Here is a 27,875-nt window from a genome sequence, read left to right on the forward strand (position 1 = left end):
CTTTAAAATGGCAGTGCTACATCTGGGAGAGTTAAGACAGTAGCATTCATTTCTTCCATGAGCTCTGATGAAAAGGCTCCAAAAGTGGAATGTCGCTGAACCGACTGACAGATGATGTTTGGCTAGATTAGTTTGACTCAGTGGCAGTGATGGCAGTTCATTTTAATTGTTTAAATAATATTAATAGCTGGCATTTACATGCATTTTAATATTTACAAAGCACTTTACAATTATATTCTCAATTAGTCTCACAAAACCTCTGTGGGGGGGAGAGAGTTCTGTTATGCCCATTTTACAGATGAGGTAACTGAAGCTGATAGAGATCAAGAGAACTTCCCCAAGTCATGCAGTTAATGTCTGAGGCTGGATTCGAACTCAGGGCTTCCTGAATTGCTCTACTATGCTATGTAACTTCCAAAGGATATTGGAGGAAGAATTTATAATGCAAGTTTGAGTCTTAGATCAACTTTGCGATCTAGACATTATACATATTATTTCTGTTTTTCAGATAAGCGTATCGAGGCTCAGAGAAGCTACTGTCTTGAACAGTCAAACAAGACAGTAAGCATTTGTTAAGTACTCTCTAGATGCTAGGCACTATTCTAGTGTTGAGAATGTCAAAAGTAAGATGCAAATTCATGTCTTACTCACTCCAAGTTTAGTATTCCATGTGCCATGCCCATAATCTTTTTTTCATAAGTGCACATATTTAATTCATTAATATATTTTTAAATATCACTGAGTTTAAAGGGAAAAAAACTACTTTTCAGAAAAGTCTACTTACTGAATATCCTTAAAATGGTGCCTTTCAAGATTATTGACCATTGGCCCTATCACAATTTACTTCATATTATACTTAACTATTTCTCTTAGCAAGCTGATCAGATCCCATGGATTCCATTATTATCTTTATAAGGATGATTCTTGAGGCAGCTAGGTGGTACAGTGGATAGAACACTGGCCCTAGAGTCAGGAGAACCTGAACTCAAATCCAGTCAGAGAAATTTACTTTCTGTGTGAACATGAGCAAGTCACTTAGCCCCAATTGCTCCCCCCCAAAAAAAAAGATCCTCAGATCTATTTATGCAGCTCTATTCTCTCTCCAGAACTTCAGCCTTACATCACTGCTTTTTAGATATCTCAAATTTACTGTCTGAGAGGCATCTCAAATTCAACATGTCCAAAATAGCAGTTAATTTCCCTTCTCCAATTTCTTCCTAACTTATCCCATTCTTCCAGGTGCTCTACTTCAGTCATTTTCTACTTTACCCCCTTTCCCTTTTCCTTCATATCCAATTGGCTACTAAATCTCAGAGATTCTACCTCCAAAACTCTTTGCTTCTCTCTCCTCACATGATCACCAACCTGGTTCAAGCCCTCCTTGCCTTTCACAAGTCCCCCTGTGTCTAATCTGTTCTCTCTCTAATTCATCCTCTGTACAGCTGCCAAACTGATTTTCCTGTGGCACATGACAAGTCTTTGCTCCAGTGGTTCCTTCTTACTTCTAAGATAAATATATAGATTTGTCTCTTTGGTTTTAAAGTTCTTTATGATCTGTCTCCAGACAATCTTTGTAGTTCATGCACTCTCCATTTTAGCCAAGGTAGCCTTGTTACCATTCCTCTTATATAGCACTGAATCTCACTTCTTCATGACTACACAGAGGTTTTCTCCATGTTTCAAAAGCAATCCCTTCTTGGCTGTGTCATGATTTGCAATGACTTTATTGACTAGAGAAACAATTAGGGGACCCAGCTTTGAGCAATTCCTACTGTTCAGTGGAGAACACTATTTGAAACAGAAGACTTTGTCTATTCACAATTTAGAAGATGTATTATTTGGCTAACTCCAGTAACTTGATATTATGTTGAATCTCTGGCTCCTTTTAAGGCTCATCTCAGGTGCTACCTCTTTCTGAAAGACTTTTCTTATCCCCAGCCCTTATAGTTACCAGAACTGTACCCCAAGAATTTATTTTGCATCTACTTTGTATGTGTTTTGCATTTCATTTTATGTTATTTATCCCCCAATAAAACATGGTGGTAAGGATGCAAGTCCACAGAATGAAATGAAATCTACTTGCAAAAGTTTATATTATAGAATTAGCAACTTCATTCAGGGACATAAAGTCAAGCCTTCTTTTCAGGCAATTGAAGAAATGGACAGCTCAGAGAGATTGTTAAATGATTTGCCCAAGGTGACAAAAATGGCAGTGACAGGCAAAATTTGGACTCCAAACCCAGAACGCTTACAAATTCTTTTTTTTTTTTTGGTTCTTCCCCCAGGAATAAGATTCTCTAGGACAGTGATCTTCCCTGTGTCTTATAGGGAATCATATTTCTTATTCTGAATTAAAGCATTCATTTTGAATCTGAGAAGTTTGTTCCAGGATAAGTCAAAAAGTCTTCAAAATGGCTTGTAATCAGCTCGTCTAGCCATCCTTTCAGGGGTGTGAAGCTGATGGTTTGGGCTTCATAAGGATCTCACCTGCAGCAGCAAATGATGAGTGAAATCTCACACTGTGTCTAGAAGCAAGACAGATTGCCAAGTGCAAAAGTTTCTTTTTCAGCCTTGTAAAAATTCCAGGTGGCCTCCTAAAATTCCAGCTTCTAAAATCTTAAACAATTAAATAGGACTTTGAAGATACATGACTCTTTACTTGAAAATCTATTTCATGTCTTTGATACTGCCTGACTCTGTTGACTGGAGAAAAAATTAAGGAAGCCCACACTGGGAAATGCCTGCTGTTCAGCTACAGTGGGAGGACAGCACCTGGGCCTGGAGCACTTTGTTCAGACACAATTGGGGAGGATATATTATTGGACTAATTCCAGTAACTACCAGTGTGGTGGGCATATTCCTGCCTCTGAATTTCTGCTATTCTGTAAGCTCATCTTTTCAAAGAATTGGCTTTTCTTGTCTTTTCCCATCTGAGTTTTAGAGATAAGTCATGCCCCTCCTGTGACAGGCTGTGACTGGATCCCTACTTACCCTTTATATACCTTGTGCAAAACTGTTCTATGTGTTGCTGGGGAAACATTGCCAGAATTTTTCCATCTAGTCCATGTTCATGAAATAAAATAACGTCATATGATTAAACAAAAAGAGCACTGGGTTTGGAGCCAGGGGATGCTACTTTGGATTTTAGCACTGACATTTAAGGCCTGTGGGATCCTGGGCAAGCCACTTAGCCTCTCTGTGCCTCAGTTATGTCATTGGAAAAATAAGGGGAGGTCTAGACTAAATGCTTCCTGAGTTCATTTTCAGTTCTAAATTAAGGGGTCATGAGGTGACAGATGGCCATGATCTTATGATCTTGCTCTGCCTCAAAAGAGATAGAGTCACACAGGAGGTAGACTACTCCTGTGAAGGGGAAATAGCCTGCATCTTTTCTGATTGCTTTGATAGAGTGACCATAAGAGACAGAATCAGGAGTCTAGGGTAAAGCACAGCTGATTCAAGGCCTGCATGGTTGTGTCCATTTGTGCAAGGCACATTGAATGGCATTTATTTCTCCATTAGCCACCTTTAACTCCATAATTATTTTTCACTCAGTCACTTCCTGGACCTCTTACTTGAAGGCCAAACACTGACTTACCCATTTAGTCAGTTGGTCAATAAGTTATTAAGTGTTTACTGTGTGCCAAGCACTGTGCTAAGTACTGAAGAGAAAAAGAATGGCAAAACAATAATAATAATAAATCATAGCCATCAAGGAGCTTATATTCTAATAGAGGAGACAATATACTTAAAAACATATGTTGTTTTTCAGTTGTTTCAGTAATGTCCAACTCTTCATGGCTCCATTTGGGGTTTTCTTGGCAAAGATACTGGAATGGTTTTCCATTTTTTTTTTCTCCAGCTCATTGACAGATGAGGAAACTGAGGCAACCAGCATTAAGTGACTTGCCCAGGGTCACACAGCTAGTAAATGTCTGTGGCCAAATTTGAACTCAGGTCTTCTTGATTCCAGACCCAGTGCTTATCTGCTGTGCAACCTAGCTGAACACACAAGATAAAAGCAGTACAAATGGAAGAGAATGTAAGAGGAAAGGCACTAACTAGTATGGTGGGGGAAAGAGGCTGGCATCACTGAGGGTAGTTCTCTTTGCAATTATGCCTTCCATCAAGTGAAGAGGCAGTTGGGACTTGGACAGTCCTGCGAGCCTGTTATATTACTTGGTTATACCCAGATATGCTGTATGAACTGGTATATGGGACTTAAAGGCAGTTCTCAGATTGGGCTCAGATGGTTATGAAGGATAGAAGCTCAGCTTTCAGATTTCTTGGTTCTCCTTGCAAGTGTTATTACAATAGGTAATTTATAGATAATTAAACCTAAAGACACTTTAAGTCAAGAGCTTTTGCTTTATTAAGGAACTTGAAGCTTAATATTAGATTCTGAGCATTTCTTCCTAATTAAGAAAAGACTTACATTTCCCTGGAAAGGTTCAATGTTTTCCATCGGGTGCATGGGGCACATCTTACCAGGGGATCTGAGTCAGTTCCCTGGTACATATGACATGTGTTGGGGAAGAGGCTGTGCCAAAGAGTGACAACTGGACAATTAGCCAGGAAAATGCATTCATTCATTAGACTTTATACAGAGGCGAAGTCTCTCTGTCTCTACATCCCTCTCTTTGACTGTCTTTGTGTCTGTGTCTGTCTGTCTGTCTCTGTCTCTGTCTGTCTCTCTCTCTTTCTCTCCACCTCTTTTGGGTGTGTTGTTTGGAAACACCTCTTCTTTGAACCACCCCTGTCCCTCTCAAGAATGAGATATGGAGGCTATAAACACACAGAAAATGACAACATGAGTTTATTTAGGGACCCCAGGTTTGTTTGTTTGTTTGTTTTTTACCCACCTTGAGCATAGGTGTCTAAATAACTAACATGAGATATAATCATATTTAGTCTCATGTGATATCTTCAGAGTCATTATATTGGATGCTGGTTGCCCAACAGGATGTTGTCTCCACAACTCCACCTTTCTCAAAGGGGACTATGGCCATGGCTAAGAGCATAAGCCATGATCTGGCTGGCCAAAAGGCCTGTGCTTTCAATTGCTGCTAAGATACTGCAGACTGAGGTGAAAGTGAAATCTATTCGGCAGTCCCCAAAATCTCCTGGGAATGTTTCCTACCTTTTAGGAGAGTATAGTAAGAGCATAGTTGAGGTTCAAAATAGTTGTTAACGCAGGCTTTGAGTCTTTTGGGTCTTAAACATTTCTTTTGTGGGAAAGAAAAGAAGGTGCTGTCTACACATGACAGTAACTGTTTCGTATATTGAATAGCTTTCTATAAGGAATGATTTTAGCAGGTGCCCTGGCCATGAGCCAAACCTTGGGAGATTTTCCTTGGAACTCCATGTCACATAATAGGCAGAAAGTTGGTGAAAAATATCTTGACTAAATCTTTTAGAGATGAAGCTCCCTCATGACTTGACTCAGTCCATATGAATCTATGGCATTTCTCTCAACTTCATGCATTTTCAGTGGCTCTCTCTCATGCCTGAAATTTTTTCTCTCTTCATTTTTTTACATCTTCTGGATTCCTTGTTTTCCTTCAGATCCCAGATAAAATCCTATTTTCTAAAAGAAGCCTTTCCCAAACCTCCTTAATGCTAGAGCCTTCTGGCCAAGATTTTCTCTAATTTATCCCATCTACGTCATATTTACATACAGATGTTTTCACATCATCTCCCCCATTAGACCATGACATCCTTAACAACATGGACTTTTTTGTTGCCACTGCCTTCTTTATATTCCCAGCACTTAGCACGTACTTGGAACATAGCACACACTTAAAAACTTATTGATTAGACTTGAAGATTATGATCAGATAATCCAGAGTTCATGGAAGATAGAACACTTGTGAGACATGGTAAGACCAAGCATATGATTATCTCTAGGTATAGCTGGATATAGTGCAGGAATAAATCATGGGAAATCAGTCATTTAGAAACTGGGAAGTTAGCAAGCTTGGGAGATCATAAATATGTATGTTGAAGTTCCTTAGTATAATAGCAGAAATTGAGGATGAAAGAAAGACTGTGATCTAGGCACTGAACTCTTTGAAGAAAGAAGGAGAGTGTTTGAACAGTCTACAGATAACAGTAATTAAAGTTTTTATTCAGTAGTGAATATGGATTGGATGAACCTCAAAGGAGGTGAAGTTCATGAGTGATTATAGTAGAGGGAGAAACTGGTAGTAGCAGTGGGGAACAAGGAATATTCAACTCGAAGATGGTGAAGTAAAAGTAGTGACTTTCTTGAGCTCTCCCCCAAACCCTTCCAAATACCTGAAAAAATGGCTCTAAACAAATTCTAGAGCAGCAGAACCCACAAAAAGACAGAATGAAAAAAATTTCCTGACCAAGACAATCTGAATGGTTGACTGAAAAGATCTATTTGCCAGGCTGGGAGAGGAGCACAGTTCAATGAGGGTGCATAGACAAAGACCAGGCCTCAGCAAACCTGGATCAGTCCTCAGGGGACTGAATCATTGGCAGCTGTGGTGGTTTCCAGACTTCTCAATCCACAAACATCAAACATAACTTAGAAGGTCATTAGGAAAGATCTGTGATGGTGGTGAGGGAGAAGCTTGGTAGCCTGGCTCAGGCCTGGGGCAGTGGCTGCTTCTGGAGCTCGGCCCACAGCCTGAGGGGGAATCAAGAGGCTTATCAGAGGGGGAAATTGCAGGGATCTCTTTGCTGGTGCTGAGGCAGGAATCTCTTGTTTCCCATGCTTGGATCTTAGTCACAGTTCTGGGTGACAGTCCTGGGGCAAGGAGGAGCACTGGGATGATGGACCTTGTAGAGGCAGTGCAGAGAGAATCCTCCTCACAGTTCCAAGGAAGAAAAGAGTGCTTGTGCTTGTGCTCACTCATAGACCAGAGCACAGGCCAGGAAAGGAATAAACACCTTGCCTTTTATCATACCACGTTGGAAGAATTGAAAATTTGCAGGTCCCTAGAAGTATCTCTGAAAACAGCTGCACAAAACCCCCAACACATTCTCCAAACTGAAAACAGACCCCTACCTTAATAAAGAGTTTAAAACTCAAGTAATTAATTGGGAACATGAGCAAATATCAGACCATAGAATCTTTCTTTGGTGACAAAGAAGATAGAAACATACAACCAGAAGAAGACCACAAAGTCAAAGCTCTCCCATCCAAAGCCTCCAAGAAAAATGTGAATCAGTCCCAGGCCATGGAATAGCTCAAAAATGATTTTGAAAAGCAAGTAAGGGAAGTAGAGGAAAAACTGGGAAGAGAAATGAGAGTGATGCAAGAAAATCATGAAAAACAAGTCAACAGCTTGCTAAAGGAGACCCAAAAAAATACTGAAGAAAATAACATCCTAAAAAATAGACTACCCTAAATGGCAAAAGGGGTCCAAAAAGTCAATGAGTAGAAGAATATCTTCAAAAGTAGAATTGGCCAAATGGAAAAGGAAGTCCAAAAGCTTACTGAAGAAAATACTTCCTTAAAAATTGGAATGGAGCAAATGGAAGGTAGTGACTTTATGAGAAATCAAGATATTGTAAAACAAAACCAAAAGAATGAAAAAGAAGACAATGTGAAATATGTCATTGGAAAAAAAATGACTTAAAAAAATAGATCCAGAAGAGATAATTTAAAAATTATTAGACTATCTGAAAGCTATGATTAAAACAACAACAACAACAACAACAACCTAGACATCATCTTTCAAGAAATTATCCAGGAAAACTGCCTTGATATTCTGGAACCAAAGGGTAAAATAGAAATGGAAAGAATCCACCAATAACCTCCTGAAAGAGATCCCCAAAGGAAACTCCTAGGAATATTGTAGCCAAATTCCAGAGTTCCCAGGTCAAGGAGAAAATATTGCAAGCAGCCAGAAAGAAACAATTCAAGTATTGTGGAAACACAATCAGGATAGCACAAGATTTAGCAGCTTCTACATTAAGGAACTGCAGGGCTTGGAATATGATATTCCAGAGGGCAAAGGGGCTAGGATTAAAACCAAGAATCACCTACCCAGCAAAACTGAGTATAATCCTTCAGGGGAAAAAAATGGACATCCATTAAGTAGAGGACTTTCAAGCATTGTTGATGAAAAGACCATAGCTGAATGGAAAATTTGAGTTTCAAATACAAGGGTCAAGAGAAGCATGAAGAGGTGAACAGGGAAGTGAAATCATAAGAGACTTATTAAGGTTGAACTGTTTACATTCCTTCATGGAAAGATGATATGTGTAACTCATGACACCTTTGTCAGTATTAGGGTAGTGGGAGGGAAAAATATGTGTATGTATAGATAGATAGATAGATAGATATAGATAGATAGATAGATGGCACAGGGTGAGTTGAAGATGAAGTGATGATATCTGGAGAATAAAATTAAGGGATGTGAGAGGAAGAGAAAGGGAGAGGTAGAATGGGGTAGAATTATCTCACTAAACAGACAAGAAAAAGTCTTTTTCAGTGGAGGGGAATTGGGGGAAGGTAAGAAGGAATGAGTGAAACTTATTCTCATAGGATTTAAGAAAGAAATAACATACACACTCAATTGGTTGTGGAAATCTATCTTACCCTACAGGAAAATAGGGAGGAAGGGGATAAGAGAATAGGAGGATGATACAGGGGAGGGAAGATTAGGGGAGGGGGTAATCAGAAGCAAACACTTCTGAGGAGGGACAGGGTCAAAAGAGAGAATAGAATAAATGGGGTCGGGATAGGATGAAGAGAAATATAGTTAGTTTTTCACAACATGACTACTGTGGAGTTGTTTCAAATGACCACACATGCATAACATGTATTGAGTTGCTTGCCTTCTCAATCAGGGTGGGTGGGGATGGAGGAATGGAGAGAATTCGGAACCGAAAGTTTTAAAAACAAATGTTAAAAAATGTTTCACATGCAACTGGGAAATAAGATACATAGGCAATGGGGTATAGAAATCTATCCTGCCCTCCAGGTAAATAGAGGAGGAAGGGGATAAGAGAAGGGTAGAGGGAGATAGAAGGGAGGGCAGATTAGGGGAAGAGGTATTCAGAATGCATACAATCTTCAGGTGGGAGAGGGGTAAGATGTGGAGAAAATTTGGAACTCAAAATGTTGTGGAAGTGAATGTTGAAAACTAAAACTAAATATTTTTTTTTTTAAAAAGGAATATTCAACTCCCCCATTACATCAGTGAATTAAGGGTACGAGCGAAAGTATAACCAGTACTGGAAAGTGTGGCCAGGAACATTATGATATGAAGCACTGTGCCAGCTCTCAATAAATGACAGAAGATGGAAAGGGTGAGAACGTAAAAGCTTCAAGATGAAAGCAATTTTACTAACAATGGAGTAGGCAGCCAAGGGAGCTCAGTGAAGGCGTGGGTAGATCTATAGTGAGACACTGAGGAGGTAGGATTGAAGGACTTAGATGTCTGAGAGTGACTAGTAGAGGAAAAGAAATTTAGAATATGGAGGCTATGGACAATTTCTCGCTGTTTATATGGTTACAAGAAGTCCAACATAATGATAACAAAAATTGGATCAAATTAAAAACAGAGAGTTTGCATACCATAAATATCATGAACAACAGGGTAATTAAATACAGAGAGGTGACTGAAAACCAGGCTTATCTGCCAACTAGAAAGTAACAGGGCTGGATAATATCTGAAATTCATGGTTCAGACACTTCACAGGGATTAACGAATGACTAAAGACTTGATTGGCTTCCTCTCAGACATAACCTTTATCCCACCTTTTTTTTTTATCCCACCTTTCTTAAGAGAAAATGTCTAGCAGGTTCTGTCAAAAAATGTGGATACTAGTGACTCCTCTAAATACTGGGTGATGATATGATTACATACTTTGAACAAAGCACACACAGTTGGGGTAATTTTTTAAAAATCCATAAATACAAGAAAACAATATTCACCAAGGAGCAAAAATGATGAGACAACATGTGTTAGGACTGTAAAAAGCAGCGGATTATTGGTCTGGAAATCTTGTAAATGGCTAAGGGGCCATAACATCGCTCTCAGAAAGATATGACTTTATTCTAGAATTATGATTCATTTGCTTCTTATCTTTGATAAGCTATCAGCTGATAAATCCTTTTACTGCAAATACAGATATCAAACTATCCTTGAGAATTCAAAACAGCAAACCTTACTAAAGCTGGTTCAATGAGACAGACAATTACTGCCCATAACACTGAGACATATGCATCCATAAAAATTTAAGAATGAGTTTCAATAGATATCACAATATACTCTTCTCATAATCTCCAAGTACATGAAATGGGGAGAAAATATTTTCAAAATATAGATATCTAGCAAGAATTAAAATGCAAAAACATTTCCAGACCTGCACACTATATGTATGCATTGCAATAATAAAAATCATAGGAGGAAAAGTGAAGCTATCAAGAAATATTTCAAAAGACCAATATGGCTGAAATGATTTGAAATGCTGAGGGTAGTGGGAAAAATGGATGTCATATTGCCCAATTTAAGGCAACAAAAAAGAAGCCCATAGAACAAAATCTGGAAAAAAAAAGTGGAGTCAATGTTTTAGATTCCTTATTAGTGAATGAAAATAAACCTTAAAAATTTAGGGTGACACAAAACATCAAAATAGTAAAATTCTTTAAAAAATCAACAATTCAAGGCCAATAAAAAAACATCTTTGCTACAGTGGACTGATCAGTAAAAACAAACAGAGAGGTAAAGAGGAGTGGTGGAGAGAGAGAATCAAAAGTTGGAGGATGGGGAACATTTATTGCCCTCTACATAGTCACAAAAAATCTAGCACATCAGAAAGAAAGTTGGATCCAATGACAAATAGAAAACTTGTATGCTGCTACTAAAGGAAGGTAATTCAAACTAGGTTCTCTGAAAAAAACTGTAAAGTGGCAGGGCCAGATAAAGGATGCAAGTATTGCTCAAAGTACTTCATAATACTGTAGGAATTACTACCTAGAACTACTGAATGAGTGGTGCCTCAGAGAAACTGGGACCTGGTAAAGACCTTAGCTTAAAAGGTCAAGGTCTCCCACTGCATCTATGGCCATCAGCAGTGGTCTTGACCGATTTCTTTCCACTGGACTCTGATTACTCTGGAGGACTGTGAGGCTGATGGTTCCTCATAGCTCTGCCTCACTTAAACCCGATTCACTTGCAAATCAAGACGTCGCCCTCCTGGCATCATTGGTCTACTTCAAGAACAAATGAGGAACAACAACAACGAATAGCAATGACTTACTAGCAAAGCACTTCACCCCCTGCTTCTCCGGCTCAACCCTAATTCCATCTTTCTTTAGAGAAAGCATGTCCCTCTAACTCCACAAGATGACAACACTAGCAAAGCCTTCCACGTATGAGTTTACCTGATGTTTATGTTCTTTATGCAATAAATGTATCACTAATATATTAATGTATATACACGACTGCTCTTAAATGACTCAGTGAATGTGTGATTTCATCATCTCAGAAGTTCCCTCCAATGATTCAGATTTCAACCCGTTCACCCATTTGCATCCTATGTGATCATTATCCATATCCTCCCATTATGCCACCTGAAGAGATCTACCTAACGTGCCAGAGGTCTTCCTTGTTTTTTCCTGACATCAAGGATGCACCAGTGGGATTCTCTGACCATCCTCTTTTCATGCTTGGCTCTTTCCAAATGTTCATCACGCTCCTCTTCTATCTTACAATTCCTTGATGCCATCTTTAACTTTATCTCCTATGAAGTGCCTCACTGGATCAATATTGCAGCTTACTCACAATCACCACACTATTCTTTTTGTGGTATTCATCTTTACTTCTTCAGACATTATTAAATTCTGTGTGTTACAATCCTACAATGGGACTAGTAGAATGTTGGTAATTAAAAAGAAACTGATTTTGTCTTAATAAGAAGCAATGTGAGCATTAAAGGAGATTTTCAATCCAGGCAATCCAGGAATTCCTCTACTTTGGTTTGACTCGAGTTCCAACTCATTGTTTGTCCCAGATACTGCTGGACAAGCTCTTCATTGTCCAGTCAAAAGAATTCTTGTAATCCAGGCAACAGACTTAAATGCTTGCAACAAAACAACATGTTAGTTGAGGAGTAAAAAGGGTGTGCAAAAAAAGACCAAAGAATGTGAAGAACAATTCCTTGAAAGTGTTGAAATATGTGTGTGTGGTTATGATTTCTCCTTGGTTCTCAAAGAGCACCATGACATCAGAGAGGTGATGACATGACTTGCAATTGAATTTGATTCGATGGAGGGAGGGCGATGCAAAGTCAGTAGCCTCCCTTTCTCTTCCAGAGCCATCTGGGTCCAGTGGCCAGATATCAGTCAGGATGACTGCAGATGGTTCAGGAGGCAGTGGGAGACTTTGGCCCTTTTAAGCTGAGGGCTGTCCAGGTTCTCGCTCTGAGGGAGGCAGTAGCCAGTCAGTGAGCAGGTAACTTTAAGAAGTAAGTAAACGGATGGGTGGCCTGTTTGATAATAATAATAATACTAATAATAATAATAATACTAATACTAATACTACTACTACTACTACTACTACTAATAATAATAATAATAATAATAATAATAATAATAAAAGCATACTGGGAGGGGAAGATCCTTAGGGTTGCTGGCCAAAAGAGAAACAGTTACTATTTATACTCACTTTGAGTTAGGAAGGCCCAAAAGTGCTTGGGCAGGGACCTATTGCTGTCCAGTCAATGAGATTCTGAGTGAATTGGGTTTAAGGCTTGGTCTTTGAGAAAGAAATCTAGCCAGTGCCTTGACGAATGTCAGCAAAGCCTTTGACTCACTCCCAATTCAAGGACTTATTCATGTATTATGACTACTACTACAGATAGCCATGGTATAGCATTTTAAGGTCTGTAAAGTGCTTTCAAATTGTTATCTTGTTACCTCATTATAGCCTCATAATAACCCTTTGAGGTACGTGCTACTGTTATCCCTGTTTTACAGAATAGGGAAATGAGATTTAAAAAAAGTTAAGTAACTTGCCACAGTGCCTCCTACATATATACACACACTCACACACGTGCATAGCGGTACCTATGTATGCATATATACATATATATTACATTTAATGTTTTTATATAAAACACAAACAAGCATGAAACAGAAAAAATAAACAAGAACAAGTAGAACAAAAAAATATTTATTTTCCACGTGGAAAACTGTTCTTTATTTCAAACACCACCAGGAAAAAAAGGTCAATAATAAGGCAAACAAAAGTGTCATTTTTCAGAGAAACAGAATAAGTCCATTAGGATTTTAAGTGCCAGACAGGGCAAATGCCAAATACAACCATAAAGAATGAAATAGATGGCATTCTAATGGACAGGAAAATTCTACTTATGGATTTAGGAGTTAATCCTGAATCATTTGGCTGTATGTAGTCTGACAATTTGTCAGAGCTAACAGTAGAATTATTATTATTTTGCTTTTAAAAGAGAAATAATAATAATAATAATATAAAATAGATATGAAGTAGAGTTAAAATTAAATCCTGAATTATTTAAACATGTCATCATAAAAGAGGAATATGCAACACAAGTGATACAGAAATTGACTTTAATAATGTCATTGAGAAGTTTTATCAGTGTAAATTAATGATTTAAGCAAGGGAAAGGGGTAAAGTAACAAGCATTTATGAAAATGTCAACTCTATGCTAAGTACTTTACAGATATTACCTCATTTGATTTTCATAACACCTGCAGGAGGTAGATGCTACAAAGACTGATTTTTCGGGTGAGGAAACTCAGGCAGACAGAGATTAAGTGACTTGGTCAGGGTCACATAGCTAATAAATGGCTGAAGCTGGATTTGAACTCATGTCTTTCCAAGCCCAGTGGATCAGTTCATAGAGGGTTTCCCAATTTCACCTGAAAATGTTCACTTAGTCATTTCTTATGGTGCAATAGTATTTCATTCTTATTCCATAATTTGTTTAGCCATTCTATGATAAGTGACACCTTCTTTGTTTCCAGCTCTGTTCTACTATGAGAAGAAAAACTACACACACGCTTTGTATGTGTATACATATATATGTATATGTGTGTGTGTGTGTGTGTGTATATAAGTATTTTCTCTCTTTCTCTGACCCCTTTAAGGGTATTGGCACAGTAGGAATGTTGGTAGGTTATATATTATGTCCAGTTTGATGCATCATTCCAAATTTTTTTCCATAATGACCAATTCCATCAACAGTGCACTGATATACTTATTTTCCCACAACCCTTCCAACATTTATAATTTTCCCCTTTGTCATCTTGGTCAATCTTAGATATGAGGTGGGATGAACCTCAGGTTGCCTTAATCTCCTTTTCTCTAAGTAATTAGTGATTTGAAGCATTTTTAAATTATTATTTATACTTTGGATTTATTTTGAAATCTTTCTTCACATTCTTTGATTTGTTGATCAATTTTATTGATTATTAATTTATTAATTGGATAATGCCTTTTAGTCTTATATATTTGAATTGATTATATAGCTTGGATATGAGAACATAATTATTAGAGAAACTTGCTGCAAAGATTTCCCCCCTCCCTGCTATCTCTTTTCTTTATTTTATATAAAGCTTTGAACAACAAAAATCACGTAATCAAATAAATCTCCAAACACTCTGGTCCTAAAGAAAAAAAAATAATGCTTTTCTCCCTCTTGAATTATTCATTTAGATTTCTCACTGAATGGAGTAATCCATTGCATTTTTCCTATGTAAACACAATATGAGAGTGGTCCTGTCCAGTTTTCATTCTATACTTTGGAAGTAGCTGCTCTCTGGTAGCCTATTCCTTTCACAGCTGTGATAGTAAACTCTACCCACAATGCCCTCTGATTAGAGATGATGGCCATTTATCTTTTCCTTCATTGTGGGAAAAGCTCAGGGATTATCTATAGCAGAGAACACAAGGACAATGATTCTAATAATCACTTGACTAGAAATCCTAATTAACATGCAGAATAGATGAAACTCTGGTGATTTGGAGGCAAAAGGATTTATTTCCTCATTCTTTCATACCTGGAAATCTGTGTCTCTGTGCAGCTGTGTCCTGCAGAGGTTTGATTGGCATCTCTGAATATTATGGATGCCGTAGGATTGAATCTATGTATCTATCCTCTTCATTAATGCATCATTCACCTTTGATATTTATGATTTTCCTCACAAGCAAAAAAAAAAAAAAGTACTGCAGTTTACTTAACCATACAGTGAAAAGGTCCGTTAATGGTGGTTGCATTACTATCCTCTTATTGTCTACACTTTGTAACTAAGAGAAGAAGAGAGGGAGATATTGAATAATCTCTAAATTCACCTCTTCCACCATTTGTAACCAAACCTGGTACTTCCCAGATCAACTGAGGATCTTTAACTGCAGCTGAGCCCCATGCCATAAGGGCACATTTTTTTTTCTTGATAGGAATGTAATGGGAGCTGTCAGGAATATTCTTATCTCAATGACAAACCCAGTTTTAAATAAGTGTTACAAAGACCATGGATGATCTGGGGAAAAAAATGAAGTGGGGAGAAGAACTTTGTTAGAATCAACATCCTAGAGCTACCACTCAATGCCTGTATGGTGTAAGCTTGGGAATATTCGCCTAACCCCACCAGGGCCCACTTTCCTCAACTGTAAAATGAGGTGATTAGACTATTTCACATCTTCTACCTCTTAATCTATTCTTCTATATTTCTAGTAAAGTATGGAGATATGAATCTATCATAAATATGAGTATGTAATTGTAATGTGGATCATATGGCACATGTACACATATCCCTCTCCCTCCTCCTTCTGATTGACACATGTATAACTCAGTATTTGGATAAGTTTGGGACAAAAACTCCCTGTCCGCTTACAGCTATGTGCTAACCTACTACTGAAAGGACTTGTTTTGGTATGGTGTGGCAAGACCTTAGTGGTCCTTTGATCTTCCACCACTTCACACAAAGTCGGGGAGGGGGAGTGGTTAAGATGAGGGTGCCCTATTAGTTAAAAGGACAGCTTCTGTCTTGTTCTGTGCTTTGACTGCTCTGTGTACTACTAGTCAGTGTCTTTTGTTGATAGACTCCCGGTGAGGGGGATTTCAGGATTGGCAGTGGTCTATCTCCCCACCCTGAAGCTACTCCCATGTACAACTCATACTAGGATAGAAGGATGATGTTTCTACTTCTGTTTCATTTACTAAGTAAATAATGGGACATTGCTTTTTGGGTGGACATGTCCAAGATTGTGGGTGACCTTACAGATTTGAGGGGTTCAAAAGTTCAGTTAATGAATTGCAAAGAAAATTTCTTCAGCAGTAACATGAAGATTGGCAAAAAATATGACTGGGAGCTTGGACAATACAAAGTTGAGGTAAAATGTAAAATTCCTAATCAGGGGTTCTATAAATTGCTACATATTTTATATTAAGGTGGCTATAAGTTAGGTTACTAAAATACATTTTAAATAATTTTATGAATGAACATTTATGACAGTTGTTTGTGTTTTGGCATTTCTTTTGTGCGTATAAATTAAGTAACTGTCTTACCTGTTTGCATTGCGCATCAAATACCTTTCTACTCCCCTGTTTGGGGAAAACCTATACATGGACTTAAAGCTAAGCTTTGTAGTAGTTGCTAGGGTGGGGATTTAATAAACCAAAGAGTTATGAGAAAAAGGAACCTGTCCTATTCTCATTAGAAGCCAGGATTCCCACAAGGGTAGGGAACCTGTGGCCTCGAGGCCACATGTGGCCACAAATTTGTTCTGTGAAGTTTGGATTCCATCAGAGGGCTACACTTGAGGACCTAGAGGGCCACATGTGGCCTCAAGGCCACAAGTTTTCCATCTCTGCTTAAGCTGCCCTGAAATGAATTTGTGGATCCAGAACACAGGGGCTCCTTATGAAGAGGGAATGGATGCAGTGCCCCAGCCCCTTGGGACCAACTTCTGTTCTTTAATGCTGACTAATCACAATATGATTTTTAACACAAACTCTAAAATGAAAGAATAGGTAATTATCACAGAAAAGGACACAGGGATGACTAAGAAGATGAGAATTGTCCTAGACCCAAGGGTAGAATGTAGAAGCACTCCTTGTCCCACCAGGGAAAAAAAAGCTGGCCAGAGGGAGTGAACTTTGACCCATTAAAAGTGAAGCTAGGCACAGGAAGTAGAAAAAGACCGAAAGTATTTCTGGCCTGCTAGGGAAATGGCACAAGGAGAGGAAAGGGGTGGGGGATGAGAACAAAAGCAGAACCAAGTATTCATCCTTTGTTCTATCAGAAGGAAAAGAGAATTAGCTGGAGGAAGATGCCAAAAGATATGTCTCAAGGCCTTCCCTATTATTTCTGATCAAATCAGGACTCTGTCTTAAACTTATTCTTCATTGCTATCTCATCTTCTACATTCCAACTCTGGACAGGTCTGATGGTCAATGGAGGCCATTTCCCTTCTCCAGAGGAAGATGTCATTTTGAATAAAGGGGGAGGGGTTTCTACCTCATCTGGAAACAAAAATCATAACTCCTCACAGTAGTCTAATGACTAATTAGAGACAATAGGTATAGGTCAGTGAGGTCTTAGCTATTACTTGATCTGGGATCTCTTGACAACCACTCTTTCCTAAGACCTATAGTTATGGCTGAAGCCAAGTAATAGAGGGTTGTTGCTATTTTGTTCACTTGTCTTTATTCCAAACAGTTCTAATTCAGTTTTTTGTTTATAATATTGCTGAGGATGGCTGATCAGGCTGTGGACTTGACCCAGGGGTTAGGACTAGAAACACTTCCAGGAGAAAATCAGAAGATGCATGGGCCTATGAACTGGCATGATACTTCTTTTTTCAAGGGTGACTTGACCACATAAAGGCAGAACACATGCTTTGCACCTGGGCTTTGTAAAGGATTCTTTAATGAACAAGCAGTAGCCACCTCTTCCTCCGATAGTCCCTCAAGTGGTAACAAAATGATGGCACCCAAAGGAGGGAAATAGAACCTTTCACATCTATTTCCCCTTTCTTTTTAATAAAGGTGTATGGATTTTAGGGAGGAGGGAATAAATCACCACTGAGAAAATGATGATTCCCTAAAATCACCATAAAAGGGACAATGTGGAGTCATGAAATCACAGCTTCTATTCAGTGCCCTGACACCCTATGTCTCCATGTTAAGTAGCTGAGTTTTTCGCAGAATAGCATGCAAGTTTTCAGTTCAGTCTCCAGTGGTCTATTCTTAATGCTATTTTAGCCTCCCACATAAAAAAAATAACATCTTATTTCCTTTGGAACTAATTGACCAGTGTCTCCTTTCCTGGCTGCTATGAGAGGAGGCTGTGTTTCACTGTTACATCCTCTTTGCACAATGTAGCCTTTTCCTTGTGTCTGCCAACTTATTCATTGGAATTTGACATTACCATAAGGTCCTGTTGGAGGGAGGGAGGGGAGCAGGAGGCCAATATAACTCTGTGTCATAACTCACTCTTTGCTGAGCTGAGGAGGTTCCAAAACCAAAGCTCTGGATCTTCGGGGACCTTTCAGATTCCTTTGGTCATTCTTCAAATCAACTCAAGTGACGTTTCCTATATGAAGCCTATCCTGATCTTCAGCCCCTTTCCCAGTTAATAGTATTTACACTGCAATAATTTGTATTCACTTTTTCTGCCTACATTTTTTCCTCTACCTCACCCCCATAGAATGACAGCTTCTGAGAAGAAGAATTGCTTTATTTTTTTTTCTTTGTATCCATAACACTGACTATAGTTTCTAACACATAACAGGTTTTTAATAAATGCATAGTAAATGAATCTTCATGGAAAGGTCAGCCAAAAACATAATATTAAGAGATAAAAAGCTGCATCCCTTACACTTAGTAGATATTTAACTTTTGTTTGCTATTAAATTAAATTGTTGATTGAACTTTTGTTTATCAGCCCAGGAAATGAGCCTAGTCAATGTTTGTATCTTTCCAGTGATGTATATGTAATGTATAATACAGTTTTCAAAGCTGGTTTCTTACAGGCCGACTATATTTTAAGCTTCTTGAGGTCCAGAATTATGATTTTTATGAAATTTGTGTCTCTCTTAAGATATAACACAGTTTTCTGCACAGAATAGACACTGAATGGATGATTAGTTGAATTTACTTTTGACCAACTCAGAAGAAAATATCCTAGTGTGAAAGAAGAGAAGGGAATAAGAATTTCTGAAAGGTCTACTACATGCCAGGCACTGTGCTAAGCAGTTCACCAATATGATTTCATTTAAAACTCGTTACTCTCCAAGGAAGGTGTTGATATTAGCTCCACCTCATAGTTGAGGCAATTGAGGCAAAGTGATTTTGAGTGACTTGCCTTAGGTCATACAGCTAGTAAGTGTCTGGGGCCAAATTTGACCTGAGGGTTTTTGCTGATGCGTTTGTTTTCCTGATTCTAGAATCAATGCTCGGTACACTTTACCACACAGCTAACTCAAGAGTGAAGCTGCCTCAAGAGAATGTAACAAAGATGATACTAATCATACATGTGAAATCATGTAAAGCGCATTTCCCTATTAACCATGCCAAAAAAAGCAAGAAAAATGAAATGACAAACCACGCTTCAATGTGCGCTCAGAGTTCAGCAGTTCCTTCTCTGAAGTGAATAGCATTTTCCATCATGAGTCTATTGGAGCCTTTTGGACATTTATATCGATTACAGTATCTAAATACCTCACAGTTAATGATCAATTGCTATCACTATATTCAGTGATCTCATCAGTTCACGTGGATCGTCCCGTCTTTTTCTTAAACTGTTCCCTTACTTTTTTATAGCAAAAGAGTTCATCTTGTTCATTCAGCTGTGTCTGACCCTTCATGATCCCATTGACCCATGCCAGATCCTGTCCATGGAGTTTTCTTGGCAAAGATACTGGAGCGGTTTGCTGTTACCTTCTGTAGTGGGTCACTTTTTGTCATAAAATTATGACCTGTCCATCCTGGGTAACCTTGAATGACCTAACTCCTGGTTTTGTTAAGATACACAAGCTGTTCCTCCATGACAAGACAGTGATTCAGGAGCAGAAAGCCCAATAGTACTCCGTCACAATTAACTGCTGAAACTTGTTCAACCATTCCCCAATTGATTGGCATTTCTTCAATTTCCAATACTTTTCTACCACAAAAAGAGATGCTGTAAACATTTTTTGTACATATTGTACTTTTCCTTTTTTTCTTTGCTGTTTTTGCAGTACAGCTCTAGCAGTGGTATTGCCGGGTCAAAAGAGTTTTATAACCCTTTAGGCATACTTCAAAATTATTCTCCAGAATGTTTATAGCAATTCACAACCCCACCAGCAGTTTTTAGTGTACAAGTTTTTCCTCATCTCTCCCAGCGTTTGTCATTTTCCATACATGTGAGGTGGTACCTCAGAGTGTTACAATGTGCCTTTCTCTAATCGATAGTGATTTACAGCATATTTAGAGATAGCTTTCATTTCTTCTTCTGAAAACTGTCTCTTTATATCTCTTGACAAGTGATCATTTGGGGAATGGCTCATGTTTTAAAATTTGACCCAATTCTTCATAAATTGTAGAAAACAGGCCTTTATCAGAGAAAATTGCTGTATTTTTTTTAATATTACTTAGTTGTCTATGGCACCTTTTAGTAAAATGCAATTTCCCTGAATATCTCTTTTAATTAGGTCTAAAATCATGATTGCTACCTCCAACTTTTTTTACTTTAGCTGAAGCATAATAGACTCTGATCCAGTCCCTTATTTAAATTGTGTGTGTGTGTATGTGTGTGTGTTTCTGTTTCAAGTATGTCTCATGTAAACAGCATATTGTTAGATTCTGGTTTCTAATTCCTTCTGTTATCTGCTTCTGTTTTATGGGCGAACTCATCCTAATTCACATTTACAGTTATAATTACTGTGTATTTTTCTTTATCCAATTTTCTTCTGTTTATCCTTCTCTGTCTTTTTTATCCTGTCCCTCCTTAAAAGTCTGTTTTGCTTCTGACTACTGTCTCTTTTAATCTGCCCTCCCTTTTATCATCCCCTCTTTCTCTTATCCCTTTCCTCTCCTATTTCCCTGTTGGGTAAGATAAATATCTGTACCCAACAGACTGTGATATACATATATATATACACATATACATTATATATATATATATATATATATATATATATATATATATATATATATATATATATATATATATATACATACATGTATATATATATATATACACATATACATGTATATATACGTATATATGTATATATACATACACATATATACACATACATATATATATATATACATATACACACAATATACATATACATATGTATATGTATATACACACACACACATATATACACATATATACATATAAATATACATATATAAGTATATATACACACATATGGGTGTGCATGCATGTATATGTATATGTGTATGTATGTATATACATACAAAATATATGTATATGTGTATACATATATATCTGCGTGTGCTTTTATGTAAATATATGTTTTTTCCTCCTTTGAACAAATTCTGAAAAATATGAGGCTCAAGTACTATCCATGACCACCCCATTTTCCATTCCACTGTAAAAGCTCTTACTTGCATGCATCTTTTAAGCGAGATAATTTTCCCTATTCTACCTCTCTGTTTCTGTTTCTCCCAGTGCATCTCTTTTTCTCAACTTTTCATTTTTTTAGATCATCTGAAAATAACTGACTCACACCCATACCCTCTACCTATCTAGACTGCTTTTAATTGCCAAAATAATGATAAAATTCTGAGGAATTACATGTATCATATTCTCATATAGGAATGTAAACAGTTTAACTTTGCTGAATCTCTTACAACTCCCCCTTCTTGTTTACCTTTGTGTGCTGCTCTTGAGTCTTATGCTTGAATGTCACATTTTCAATTCATTTAATTAGGAATGCTTGAAAGTCCTCCATTTCAGTAATATTCGTTTTTTCCCTTGAAGGATTATATTTAATTTTGCTGTGTGTGTTATTCTTGATTGTAATCTTAGCTTCTTTGCCTTCCAGAATATCATATTCCAAGCCCTTTGCTCCTTTAAACAAATGGAAGCTGCTAAATCATGTGTGATCTTGATTGTGGCTCTATGACATTTAAATTGTTTCTTTCTGGTTGACTGCAGTATTTTCTCCTTTTCTTGGGAGCTCTGGAATTTAGCTATAATAGTCATAGGAGTTTTCATTTTGGGATCTCTTTCAGGAGGTGATTGATGGATTCTTTCCATTTTGCTCTCTGATTCTAGGTTATGAAGGCAGTTTTTCCTTGATAATTTCTTGAAATATTGTTTCTAGGATTTTTTGTGTGGCTTTCAGTTAGCCCAATAATTTTTAAATTATCTCTCTTTGAGCTACTTTCCATGTCACTTGTTTTATCAATGAGGTAGTTCACATTTTATTCTATTTTTTCCTGCTTTTAACTTTGTTTTCTTGTTTCTTGATGCCTCATGGAGTTATTTGCTTCTCCTTGACCAATTTCAATTTTTACAGAATTATTTTATTCAGTGCACCTTTCTTCTTTTTTCCATTTGGCTAATTCTGATTTTAAGGACTTTTTTTTTTCTTCTGTGAACTTTTATACACCTTCCATTTGGCTTATTCCAGCTTCAATGAATTTCTATACCTCTTTTAACATTAGGCCAATTCTGTTTTTTAAGATGCTATTTTCTTCAGTATTTTTGTGCCTCTTTTATAAGCTATTATTTCTCTTTTCATAATTGTATTTTATCACTCTCATTTCTTTTCCCATTTTTTCCTTTACATGGTTATCTCTTTCTTTAACTCTTCCAGGGTTATTGTTGGACTTTTGTCCAATTAGAATTTTTCTTCGAGGTTTTTCTTGTGCTTATTTTCCACACTATTGTCTTCTTAAAAGTTTGTCTTGATTTCTGCCACTGTAGTAGCTTTTATGGTCAAGTTCTTTTTTTGCTGTTTGCTCAGTTTTCTAACCTATTTCTCAACTTTTCACTGTAAGTTAAAATTGGACTTTTCTCATTTGGATGGGAAGGGTCTGTCTCAAGCCTCAGGCTATTTATATGCTGATGTCTTCAGTGATTGTTCTCAGTATCAGTAAGGTTTGTTTTTTTTTTTTAATTGCTTCCAAGGCAGTGCTGTCCTGAGAGAGGTGTGGTCTCTTCTCTCTTGCTCTGAGCTCTGGTTTTTACACAATAATGGCCTCTGCTTCCCTGTACCTCCAAGTGCTAGTACTTCTCTTGGTCCTGGAACTTGTGACTAGATCCCTACTATAATTTAGCTACAAGTGACAGTGCTCCCTTTACTTTTGAACTTCCCCCAGTGCCTCGACTCCCACGTAACTGACTACAAGTACTCCTCTCCATGCTGTATTTCTGCGTATGAGTAATAGAGTTGCTGATCAACGCTGGCAAATGGTTTCCTGTAATCTCTTTCTGACCAGTTGTCTGATCCTCCCCCCCCCCCTTTATGATCACTAGCCTAAAAGCTCCTGAAGTTTCTTCTTCTGCCATCTTGGCCAACTCCAAGGTCCTGCTGGTGCCACATGGACTCCAGGCCAGCCTCCACCATTTTGTCATAGTCCTCTTCTGCCAACTTCCTAATTTATCTTGGTCTGGAAAACTGTCTCGCCTGATCTTTTGCTGGCTCGGCCACTCCAGAATACGATTTCAGGTGTTATTTTACGTTGTTCAGAGAGAATGTTTGGAGGGTTTGGCTGGGTTGCTGCCTCTAATATGTCTTCTTGGCTCCACCTCCCAAAGGCTATTTCAAAAATTTATTGATAGATTCTTTCTGTTTTCATTTTGCCACTGGTTCAGATAAACCTCAGGAGTTTTTATCATTGTTTTTAAATATGTCTAGTTGTTTTGTTTTTCTGTTTTTAATCAGGATTTTCAGAGAGGACTGATGATTCTTAAATTTTCTCTTCTTGATCCTTTTTTCCAAGTATTGTCTTTGATGTTGATACTTTATATTTTGTTGTACTTTTTCCATTATTTTGGTTTTGTCTCATAGTCCTTGCCTATTTTTATTTTTTTAATTTTTTTATTTCATTTTTTTTTTTTTAGGCGATTGGGGTTAAGTGAGTTACCCAGGGTCACACAGCTAGTAAGTGTCAAGGGTTTGGTCTGAGGCTGGATTTGAACTCAGGTCCTCCTGACTTCAGGGTTGGTGCTTTATCCACTGTGCCACCTAGCTGCCCCTTGCCTATTTTTAACTAACATATTGTGTTTGCCTAAAAGACTATTTTACAGAGAACTCACACAAGGCAAGCACTCATACGAAGGTCAGAAGTGATAAAGGTCACTCTGAACATCTCTCTGAAGAACTTTCCTATTGATTGAGACATGGGAGATGTTGGTCACAGATTGTTCAGTATGACATGCCCATATCAAAGAAGACACTGATCTCCATGAGTGAAGCAGAATTTCAATGGCACAAAAGAAATGTGAGTGCATAAATTTAGAGACATCTCTCCCAAATGGTCAGACAGACTATTTGTGCCTGACCTATTGTAGAGCCTTCCAAGCTTGTACTAGTCAGATCAGCCATAGCCAGACACACTGTACACTGAACCCAAAATCATGATGTCATTTTGGTTCTCTTCAAGCAGGAAAGACAAAAATCAATAATAGTTCTTCTCTCATGTAGACATTAAGCTATTGGTTCTTCTTCCATTTCTTTCCTCAATCTTTTATTTAATTTATATCAATTGTTTAATTTATTCTTAAGGTTTCATATAGTCTTTCTGGAAAATCTGCCCCCTTTACCTTCTGAATCACTGTTTGCAGTTGCTGAAGAGTTAATATCTTTTTCTTCTAGGTTGGATTTCTAGAGATTTCATGATCTAATGTGATTCTTTATAGTGATCAGTGTTTCTCTTTACTTCTTTCTCCAGCATGAATTCCTTATCTGGGGCTTTGTTCCAGGACCATGATTCTCCTTCCTCTTTTGTACTTCTCTCTTTCTTTTTCTTTTTTGAGTGAGGAAGAAGAGAAGGTGGTTGACCCTGCTTGGTGCCTGCTTAGGTTACTTGATTCCTTTTACTGACTTTCAAATTCACATTCTAATCTCTGCTAGATCTCTGAGGTTTAGAGCACTCTACCAATAGGGCTTTTATGCCATTGCAGGAGAGAGTGCTACATCATCTATTAATACAATTACAAGTGATGAACAAACTCTTGTTTCTCCCCTCTGTGCTTACTCCCCACCCTCAAGATCATTTTCATACTTCTGTCTGGATTACCTTCCAATTTTTCATAAAATTCGCTAGCGACAGTCTCACGCTGAATTCAACCTGCTTCTTCAATGTAGTCCAGAAGAAGCTGGGAGCGAGCTGGTGAAAGTTGGATACCTCGGAGTTTCCAAGTGGCATATTCCTATTTTCATAGCCTAGTTTCATGCTTAAACTACACAATTTCTCATGTGATTTGAGAAACTTTTGCTTTGAAACACTCCATAACTAGACAATGACTTATGAGATATGAGGAAAGACAGCTTTGAAAAGTGCCAGAACTATACAATTTCTTGTGATCTATGAGAAAATGCCCCTTTGAAACATTCCTATCCAAAGCCTGTTAGAGAAGAAAAGGGCAGTGGAATTGGATTCAGAGGAGCTGGATCTGAGTTCAATTTCTGTGATGTACTGACTGTATGCTTTTCATTAATTACCCATTCGCTCCTCCTGAGCCTTTGTAAAATGAAGCTAAAAGACCTTGTAAAAGCTCTCATTCTATGAAAGTAAGGAATAGCATGTACACCCAAAGACCCTGTAGAATTAGAATTTTTTGAGGTGCATGTCTGTTTTCTTTCTGTTACCAGCATTTGTCAGTACCCAAAGAAATGCTGATCATTTACATCAGCCAGCCCTGAAGCCTTCAAGGGAACATGGTCAAGGCCACCCATCTCTCTAGTCCTGGTGGCCAAAAAAAAAGAAGATTGTTGAGAAAATGGATAGTTACTCCTCTGAGCTTTGATTATCCATGGCTACTGTATGATTTGTAATGACAATCAAAATGTGGAACAGCCAACTGCACTAAAATGGAATGTGTCTTTAATTTTTGGCCCAACATATGTTGTCCCATTTTTTTAACCACATCCAATTCCTTGAAGAATACAGATCAGACAGAGACAGTGTAGTATAATGGATAGGGGACCATTACTGGACTTGTAGTCAGGGACTAGGTTCAAATCTAACTAAGATACTTCCTGTGTGAAACTAAGCTAGTGGCTTTACCTCTCTTGGTCTTGGTTTTCTTATCTGTAAAATGAGTATGATATTATCCATAGTATCAAACTTATAGGGTTGTTCTGAATGAAACTATATACATATGTATGTATGTATGTATGTATGTATGTATGTATGTATATGTATACACACATAATATGGAAAAATGCATATATGTATATACAATTTTATGCTTTGTCACTACTTTGTAGTAACTGGCATTCATAGAATGCTTTCAGGTTTGCAGAGTGATTAGATAGATAGATAGATAGATAGATAGATAGATAAATGAGAATGTATATGTGTGTGTTCATATCACTCTGGACTCTCTGAATATATGTATGTATATCTATGTGTATCTATCACTATATTTGTATCTATTTTATATATCACTCCACATTTTATTAATGCCAGTTATTAAAAAGTGGGAAAGTAAAAACAAAGCATAAAATATTTTTAAAATAAATGGATGGTGGACTACAACTAGAAACTGACCACACGTTTCTTAAGGAAAAAAAATCTTGTCCAACCTATATGGCTCAGTAAGAAGCCTGGTAGATGAATGAAAGGAAAGGTTTGATTTAGACCCTTGGTCCAGACACATCAAGAAACTGGGGAAAACATGATTTAATAGGTAAGGGATGAGCCACATGTAGAGGAGAGGCCATGATATCCCTTACTGTATCCTCCATCCTCTTTTATGCTGCCTGCTCTAGGTCGATCCAGTCACCCATCCACATTCCCAAGTGGCTAGACCAAGCCCAACTGGCTCAGCCCATTCGAATTCATCTAATGATCTTTTTTTTAATTTTCAGCTTTCTAACTTTCAGTTTGGTTATTTTCTTGCTCTCTTTTTCTTGTTTGTGTGTGTGTGATTTTTGTTGAAATTTAATTTGCATGACTTCATATTTGAAATGGGTTTTGTATTTCTTGCCTTTGAAAGAAGGAGTGGGGTGTGGAGGAGGGAGAGACTTGAACTAAAAATAAAATTTAATGGAAGTTATGTCAAACAAAAATTAGGTTTAGACCAAATTTTATACCATATCCATGAAAAAATTCAAAATAGATAAGTGAATTGAATACTAAAGTTTTCAAAATCATTCAACCTTAAAATCATTTTTAAAAGTAGAGCAGCTGGTTTGAAGATATAATCCCTAATACAACAGGGAATAAAGGCAAAAAGAAATTATAAAATTTGTGATTTTAATTATATATAATTGGGAAAACTGTATAAACAAAGTTGGTGCAACTGGGATGAGTAGAGAACCATTTGGATAGAAGGTGAAGGAAGACCTCAGCTCAAATATCTCTGACAAGAATCTCATAACTAAGATATATATGTAACTAAAAATTATATAACACAAAAAAATCACCAGTGAAGGTGTCTGATAATTATTACCAAGCAGTTCTCCAGAGAATTACAGGCCATTAAAAACCATATCAAATAGTTTTCCAATTCACAGGTAATAAAAGAAATATTAATTTTAAAAAATATGATATTTTACCCAACATCTAGTGAATTAACAAAGATTTTAAAAAAATAATGTTTGAGGGTTGTTGCAGATAAATCATCTGACCTGTCACTGGCCTGAGGTATGGGGGGAGGAGATAATTTTGACAATGACCCACCCCCACAAAAAGATTATGTAGATTTAATCATA

Source organism: Phascolarctos cinereus, unplaced genomic scaffold (assembly GCF_003287225.1).
Source record: "Phascolarctos cinereus isolate Bilbo 61053 unplaced genomic scaffold, phaCin_HiC Scaffold_9;HRSCAF=440, whole genome shotgun sequence".
Classification (NCBI taxonomy): domain Eukaryota; kingdom Metazoa; phylum Chordata; class Mammalia; order Diprotodontia; family Phascolarctidae; genus Phascolarctos; species Phascolarctos cinereus.